Source organism: Salvelinus namaycush, unplaced genomic scaffold (assembly GCF_016432855.1).
Source record: "Salvelinus namaycush isolate Seneca unplaced genomic scaffold, SaNama_1.0 Scaffold1313, whole genome shotgun sequence".
NCBI lineage: Eukaryota > Metazoa > Chordata > Actinopteri > Salmoniformes > Salmonidae > Salvelinus > Salvelinus namaycush.
In genome coordinates this window covers 62,501-71,751 of record NW_024058024.1, presented here as the reverse complement: position 1 = coordinate 71,751, position 9,251 = coordinate 62,501, and positions in this window count along the sequence as shown.

Below are 9,251 nucleotides of genomic sequence, written 5' to 3'. Positions count from 1 at the left end.
AAAGCTCCATAAATCCCTTAGGCCGGTGCCTACTGACTTGGGACCCCTACTATGGTGCTCCCATATCGGGCATGGGCGTGGGCAGGCCCTTAAAAGTCGTTTTCATTCGATTTCAATAGCGGCACCTGGTAACCCAAAAAGAGGGCACTCTGTCGTTTTTCCTGAATAAGTTCAACATAGAATATTTTCGGACTTTTTTTGAAAAGCTCCATAAATCCCTTAGGCCGGTGCCTACTGACTTGGACCCCTACTATGGTGCTCCCATATCGGGCATGGGTGTGGGCAGGCCCTTAAAAGTCGTTTTCATTCGATTTCAATAGCGGCACCTGGTAACCCAAAAAGAGGGCACTCTGTCGTTTTTCCTGAATAATTCAACATAGAATATTTTCGGACTTTTTTGAAAAGCTCCATAAATCCCTTAGGCCGGTGCCTACTGACTTGGACCCCTACTATGGTGCTCCCATATCGGGCATGGGCGTGGGCAGGCCCTTAAAAGTCGTTTTCATTCGATTTCAATAGGGGCACCTGGTAACCCAAAAAGAGGGCACTCTGTCGTTTTTCCTGAATAATTCAACATAGAATATTTTCGGACTTTTTTGAAAAGCTCCATAAATCCCTTAGGCCGGTGCCTACTGACTTGGACCCCTACTATGGTGCTCCCATATCGGGCATGGGTGTGGGCAGGCCCTTAAAAGTCGTTTTCATTCGATTTCAATAGCGGCACCTGGTAACCCAAAAAGAGGGCACTCTGTCGTTTTTCCTGAATAGTTCAACATAGAATATTTTCGGACTTTTTTGAAAAGCTCCATAAATCCCTTAGGCCGGTGCCTACTGACTTGGACCCCTACTATGGTGCTCCCATATCGGGCATGGGTGTGGGCAGGCCCTTAAAAGTCGTTTTCATTCGATTTCAATAGCGGCACCTGGTAACCCAAAAAGAGGGCACTCTGTCGTTTTTCCTGAATAATTCAACATAGAATATTTTCGGACTTTTTTTGAAAAGCTCCATAAATCCCTTAGGCCGGTGCCTACTGACTTGGACCCCTACTATGGTGCTCCCATATCGGGCATGGGCGTGGGCAGGCCCTTAAAAGTCGTTTTCATTCGATTTCAATAGGGGCACCTGGTAACCCAAAAAGAGGGCACTCTGTCGTTTTTCCTGAATAGTTCAACATAGAATATTTTCGGACTTTTTTTGAAAAGCTCCATAAATCCCTTAGGCCGGTGCCTACTGACTTGGACCCCTACTATGGTGCTCCCATATCGGGCATGGGCGTGGGCAGGCCCTTAAAAGTCGTTTTCATTCGATTTCAATAGCGGCACCTGGTAACCCAAAAAGAGGGCACTCTGTCGTTTTTCCTGAATAATTCAACATAGAATATTTTCGGACTTTTTTTGAAAAGCTCCATAAATCCCTTAGGCCGGTGCCTACTGACTTGGACCCCTACTATGGTGCTCCCATATCGGGCATGGGTGTGGGCAGGCCCTTAAAAGTCGTTTTCATTCGATTTCAATAGCGGCACCTGGTAACCCAAAAAGAGGGCACTCTGTCGTTTTTCCTGAATAATTCAACATAGAATATTTTCGGACTTTTTTTGAAAAGCTCCATAAATCCCTTAGGCCGGTGCCTACTGACTTGGACCCCTACTATGGTGCTCCCATATCGGGCATGGGCGTGGGCAGGCCCTTAAAAGTCGTTTTCATTCGATTTCAATAGGGGCACCTGGTAACCCAAAAAGAGGGCACTCTGTCGTTTTTCCTGAATAGTTCAACATAGAATATTTTCGGACTTTTTTTGAAAAGCTCCATAAATCCCTTAGGCCGGTGCCTACTGACTTGGACCCCTACTATGGTGCTCCCATATCGGGCATGGGCGTGGGCAGGCCCTTAAAAGTCGTTTTCATTCGATTTCAATAGCGGCACCTGGTAACCCAAAAAGAGGGCACTCTGTCGTTTTTCCTGAATAATTCAACATAGAATATTTTCGGACTTTTTTTGAAAAGCTCCATAAATCCCTTAGGCCGGTGCCTACTGACTTGGACCCCTACTATGGTGCTCCCATATCGGGCATGGGCGTGGGCAGGCCCTTAAAAGTCGTTTTCATTCGATTTCAATAGCGGCACCTGGTAACCCAAAAAGAGGGCACTCTGTCGTTTTTCCTGAATAATTCAACATAGAATATTTTCGGACTTTTTTGAAAAGCTCCATAAATCCCTTAGGCCGGTGCCTACTGACTTGGACCCCTACTATGGTGCTCCCATATCGGGCATGGGTGTGGGCAGGCCCTTAAAAGTCGTTTTCATTCGATTTCAATAGCGGCACCTGGTAACCCAAAAAGAGGGCACTCTGTCGTTTTTCCTGAATAATTCAACATAGAATATTTTCGGACTTTTTTGAAAAGCTCCATAAATCCCTTAGGCCGGTGCCTACTGACTTGGACCCCTACTATGGTGCTCCCATATCGGGCATGGGCGTGGGCAGGCCCTTAAAAGTCGTTTTCATTCGATTTCAATAGCGGCACCTGGTAACCCAAAAAGAGGGCACTCTGTCGTTTTTCCTGAATAGTTCAACATAGAATATTTTCGGACTTTTTTTGAAAAGCTCCATAAATCCCTTAGGCCGGTGCCTACTGACTTGGACCCCTACTATGGTGCTCCCATATCGGGCATGGGCGTGGGCAGGCCCTTAAAAGTCGTTTTCATTCGATTTCAATAGGGGCACCTGGTAACCCAAAAAGAGGGCACTCTGTCGTTTTTCCTGAATAAGTTCAACATAGAATATTTTCGGACTTTTTTTGAAAAGCTCCATAAATCCCTTAGGCCGGTGCCTACTGACTTGGACCCCTACTATGGTGCTCCCATATCGGGCATGGGTGTGGGCAGGCCCTTAAAAGTCGTTTTCATTCGATTTCAATAGCGGCACCTGGTAACCCAAAAAGAGGGCACTCTGTCGTTTTTCCTGAATAATTCAACATAGAATATTTTCGGACTTTTTTTGAAAAGCTCCATAAATCCCTTAGGCCGGTGCCTACTGACTTGGACCCCTACTATGGTGCTCCCATATCGGGCATGGGCGTGGGCAGGCCCTTAAAAGTCGTTTTCATTCGATTTCAATAGGGGCACCTGGTAACCCAAAAAGAGGGCACTCTGTCGTTTTTCCTGAATAGTTCAACATAGAATATTTTCGGACTTTTTTTGAAAAGCTCCATAAATCCCTTAGGCCGGTGCCTACTGACTTGGACCCCTACTATGGTGCTCCCATATCGGGCATGGGTGTGGGCAGGCCCTTAAAAGTCGTTTTCATTCGATTTCAATAGCGGCACCTGGTAACCCAAAAAGAGGGCACTCTGTCGTTTTTCCTGAATAATTCAACATAGAATATTTTCGGACTTTTTTTGAAAAGCTCCATAAATCCCTTAGGCCGGTGCCTACTGACTTGGACCCCTACTATGGTGCTCCCATATCGGGCATGGGTGTGGGCAGGCCCTTAAAAGTCGTTTTCATTCGATTTCAATAGCGGCACCTGGTAACCCAAAAAGAGGGCACTCTGTCGTTTTTCCTGAATAATTCAACATAGAATATTTTCGGACTTTTTTTGAAAAGCTCCATAAATCCCTTAGGCCGGTGCCTACTGACTTGGACCCCTACTATGGTGCTCCCATATCGGGCATGGGCGTGGGCAGGCCCTTAAAAGTCGTTTTCATTCGATTTCAATAGCGGGCACCTGGTAACCCAAAAAGAGGGCACTCTGTCGTTTTTCCTGAATAGTTCAACATAGAATATTTTCGGACTTTTTTGAAAAGCTCCATAAATCCCTTAGGCCGGTGCCTACTGACTTGGGACCCCTACTATGGTGCTCCCATATCGGGCATGGGTGTGGGCAGGCCCTTAAAAGTCGTTTTCATTCGATTTCAATAGCGGCACCTGGTAACCCAAAAAGAGGGCACTCTGTCGTTTTTCCTGAATAATTCAACATAGAATATTTTCGGACTTTTTTGAAAAGCTCCATAAATCCCTTAGGCCGGTGCCTACTGACTTGGACCCCTACTATGGTGCTCCCATATCGGGCATGGGTGTGGGCAGGCCCTTAAAAGTCGTTTTCATTCGATTTCAATAGGGGCACCTGGTAACCCAAAAAGAGGGCACTCTGTCGTTTTTCCTGAATAGTTCAACATAGAATATTTTCGGACTTTTTTTGAAAAGCTCCATAAATCCCTTAGGCCGGTGCCTACTGACTTGGACCCCTACTATGGTGCTCCCATATCGGGCATGGGCTGTGGGCAGGCCCTTAAAAGTCGTTTTCATTCGATTTCAATAGCGGCACCTGGTAACCCAAAAAGAGGGCACTCTGTCGTTTTTCCTGAATAGTTCAACATAGAATATTTTCGGACTTTTTTTGAAAAGCTCCATAAATCCCTTAGGCCGGTGCCTACTGACTTGGACCCCTACTATGGTGCTCCCATATCGGGCATGGGCGTGGGCAGGCCCTTAAAAGTCGTTTTCATTCGATTTCAATAGGGGCACCTGGTAACCCAAAAAGAGGGCACTCTGTCGTTTTTCCTGAATAATTCAACATAGAATATTTTCGGACTTTTTTTGAAAAGCTCCATAAATCCCTTAGGCCGGTGCCTACTGACTTGGACCCCTACTATGGTGCTCCCATATCGGGCATGGGTGTGGGCAGGCCCTTAAAAGTCGTTTTCATTCGATTTCAATAGGGGCACCTGGTAACCCAAAAAGAGGGCACTCTGTCGTTTTTCCTGAATAATTCAACATAGAATATTTTCGGACTTTTTTGAAAAGCTCCATAAATCCCTTAGGCCGGTGCCTACTGACTTGGACCCCTACTATGGTGCTCCCATATCGGGCATGGGTGTGGGCAGGCCCTTAAAAGTCGTTTTCATTCGATTTCAATAGCGGCACCTGGTAACCCAAAAAGAGGGCACTCTGTCGTTTTTCCTGAATAATTCAACATAGAATATTTTCGGACTTTTTTTGAAAAGCTCCATAAATCCCTTAGGCCGGTGCCTACTGACTTGGACCCCTACTATGGTGCTCCCATATCGGGCATGGGTGTGGGCAGGCCCTTAAAAGTCGTTTTCATTCGATTTCAATAGGGGCACCTGGTAACCCAAAAAGAGGGCACTCTGTCGTTTTTCCTGAATAATTCAACATAGAATATTTTCGGACTTTTTTTGAAAAGCTCCATAAATCCCTTAGGCCGGTGCCTACTGACTTGGACCCCTACTATGGTGCTCCCATATCGGGCATGGGTGTGGGCAGGCCCTTAAAAGTCGTTTTCATTCGATTTCAATAGCGGCACCTGGTAACCCAAAAAGAGGGCACTCTGTCGTTTTTCCTGAATAGTTCAACATAGAATATTTTCGGACTTTTTTTGAAAAGCTCCATAAATCCCTTAGGCCGGTGCCTACTGACTTGGACCCCTACTATGGTGCTCCCATATCGGGCATGGGTGTGGGCAGGCCCTTAAAAGTCGTTTTCATTCGATTTCAATAGGGGCACCTGGTAACCCAAAAAGAGGGCACTCTGTCGTTTTTCCTGAATAATTCAACATAGAATATTTTCGGACTTTTTTTGAAAAGCTCCATAAATCCCTTAGGCCGGTGCCTACTGACTTGGACCCCTACTATGGTGCTCCCATATCGGGCATGGGTGTGGGCAGGCCCTTAAAAGTCGTTTTCATTCGATTTCAATAGGGGCACCTGGTAACCCAAAAAGAGGGCACTCTGTCGTTTTTCCTGAATAGTTCAACATAGAATATTTTCGGACTTTTTTTGAAAAGCTCCATAAATCCCTTAGGCCGGTGCCTACTGACTTGGACCCCTACTATGGTGCTCCCATATCGGGCATGGGCGTGGGCAGGCCCTTAAAAGTCGTTTTCATTCGATTTCAATAGGGGCACCTGGTAACCCAAAAAGAGGGCACTCTGTCGTTTTTCCTGAATAGTTCAACATAGAATATTTTCGGACTTTTTTTGAAAAGCTCCATAAATCCCTTAGGCCGGTGCCTACTGACTTGGGACCCCTACTATGGTGCTCCCATATCGGGCATGGGTGTGGGCAGGCCCTTAAAAGTCGTTTTCATTCGATTTCAATAGCGGCACCTGGTAACCCAAAAAGAGGGCACTCTGTCGTTTTTCCTGAATAATTCAACATAGAATATTTTCGGACTTTTTTTGAAAAGCTCCATAAATCCCTTAGGCCGGTGCCTACTGACTTGGGACCCCTACTATGGTGCTCCCATATCGGGCATGGGTGTGGGCAGGCCCTTAAAAGTCGTTTTCATTCGATTTCAATAGGGGCACCTGGTAACCCAAAAAGAGGGCACTCTGTCGTTTTTCCTGAATAATTCAACATAGAATATTTTCGGACTTTTTTTGAAAAGCTCCATAAATCCCTTAGGCCGGTGCCTACTGACTTGGACCCCTACTATGGTGCTCCCATATCGGGCATGGGTGTGGGCAGGCCCTTAAAAGTCGTTTTCATTCGATTTCAATAGCGGCACCTGGTAACCCAAAAAGAGGGCACTCTGTCGTTTTTCCTGAATAGTTCAACATAGAATATTTTCGGACTTTTTTTGAAAAGCTCCATAAATCCCTTAGGCCGGTGCCTACTGACTTGGACCCCTACTATGGTGCTCCCATATCGGGCATGGGCGTGGGCAGGCCCTTAAAAGTCGTTTTCATTCGATTTCAATAGCGGGCACCTGGTAACCCAAAAAGAGGGCACTCTGTCGTTTTTCCTGAATAATTCAACATAGAATATTTTCGGACTTTTTTTGAAAAGCTCCATAAATCCCTTAGGCCGGTGCCTACTGACTTGGACCCCTACTATGGTGCTCCCATATCGGGCATGGGCGTGGGCAGGCCCTTAAAAGTCGTTTTCATTCGATTTCAATAGGGGCACCTGGTAACCCAAAAAGAGGGCACTCTGTCGTTTTTCCTGAATAATTCAACATAGAATATTTTCGGACTTTTTTTGAAAAGCTCCATAAATCCCTTAGGCCGGTGCCTACTGACTTGGACCCCTACTATGGTGCTCCCATATCGGGCATGGGCGTGGGCAGGCCCTTAAAAGTCGTTTTCATTCGATTTCAATAGCGGCACCTGGTAACCCAAAAAGAGGGCACTCTGTCGTTTTTCCTGAATAATTCAACATAGAATATTTTCGGACTTTTTTTGAAAAGCTCCATAAATCCCTTAGGCCGGTGCCTACTGACTTGGACCCCTACTATGGTGCTCCCATATCGGGCATGGGCGTGGGCAGGCCCTTAAAAGTCGTTTTCATTCGATTTCAATAGGGGCACCTGGTAACCCAAAAAGAGGGCACTCTGTCGTTTTTCCTGAATAATTCAACATAGAATATTTTCGGACTTTTTTGAAAAGCTCCATAAATCCCTTAGGCCGGTGCCTACTGACTTGGACCCCTACTATGGTGCTCCCATATCGGGCATGGGTCGTGGGCAGGCCCTTAAAAGTCGTTTTCATTCGATTTCAATAGCGGCACCTGGTAACCCAAAAAGAGGGCACTCTGTCGTTTTTCCTGAATAGTTCAACATAGAATATTTTCGGACTTTTTTTGAAAAGCTCCATAAATCCCTTAGGCCGGTGCCTACTGACTTGGACCCCTACTATGGTGCTCCCATATCGGGCATGGGCGTGGGCAGGCCCTTAAAAGTCGTTTTCATTCGATTTCAATAGGGGCACCTGGTAACCCAAAAAGAGGGCACTCTGTCGTTTTTCCTGAATAATTCAACATAGAATATTTTCGGACTTTTTTTGAAAAGCTCCATAAATCCCTTAGGCCGGTGCCTACTGACTTGGACCCCTACTATGGTGCTCCCATATCGGGCATGGGTGTGGGCAGGCCCTTAAAAGTCGTTTTCATTCGATTTCAATAGCGGCACCTGGTAACCCAAAAAGAGGGCACTCTGTCGTTTTTCCTGAATAATTCAACATAGAATATTTTCGGACTTTTTTTGAAAAGCTCCATAAATCCCTTAGGCCGGTGCCTACTGACTTGGACCCCTACTATGGTGCTCCCATATCGGGCATGGGCGTGGGCAGGCCCTTAAAAGTCGTTTTCATTCGATTTCAATAGGGGCACCTGGTAACCCAAAAAGAGGGCACTCTGTCGTTTTTCCTGAATAGTTCAACATAGAATATTTTCGGACTTTTTTTGAAAAGCTCCATAAATCCCTTAGGCCGGTGCCTACTGACTTGGACCCCTACTATGGTGCTCCCATATCGGGCATGGGTGTGGGCAGGCCCTTAAAAGTCGTTTTCATTCGATTTCAATAGCGGCACCTGGTAACCCAAAAAGAGGGCACTCTGTCGTTTTTCCTGAATAATTCAACATAGAATATTTTCGGACTTTTTTTGAAAAGCTCCATAAATCCCTTAGGCCGGTGCCTACTGACTTGGACCCCTACTATGGTGCTCCCATATCGGGCATGGGTGTGGGCAGGCCCTTAAAAGTCGTTTTCATTCGATTTCAATAGGGGCACCTGGTAACCCAAAAAGAGGGCACTCTGTCGTTTTTCCTGAATAATTCAACATAGAATATTTTCGGACTTTTTTTGAAAAGCTCCATAAATCCCTTAGGCCGGTGCCTACTGACTTGGACCCCTACTATGGTGCTCCCATATCGGGCATGGGTGTGGGCAGGCCCTTAAAAGTCGTTTTCATTCGATTTCAATAGCGGCACCTGGTAACCCAAAAAGAGGGCACTCTGTCGTTTTTCCTGAATAGTTCAACATAGAATATTTTCGGACTTTTTTTGAAAAGCTCCATAAATCCCTTAGGCCGGTGCCTACTGACTTGGACCCCTACTATGGTGCTCCCATATCGGGCATGGGCGTGGGCAGGCCCTTAAAAGTCGTTTTCATTCGATTTCAATAGGGGCACCTGGTAACCCAAAAAGAGGGCACTCTGTCGTTTTTCCTGAATAATTCAACATAGAATATTTTCGGACTTTTTTTGAAAAGCTCCATAAATCCCTTAGGCCGGTGCCTACTGACTTGGACCCCTACTATGGTGCTCCCATATCGGGCATGGGTGTGGGCAGGCCCTTAAAAGTCGTTTTCATTCGATTTCAATAGCGGCACCTGGTAACCCAAACTAACATAAGGTGGTGTCAGTAGTGCGGGTGACTACATACATTTTTGAAAAGCTCCATAAATCCTTTAGGCCGGTGCCTACTGACTTGTGCCCGTAGTATGGTGCTCCCATAG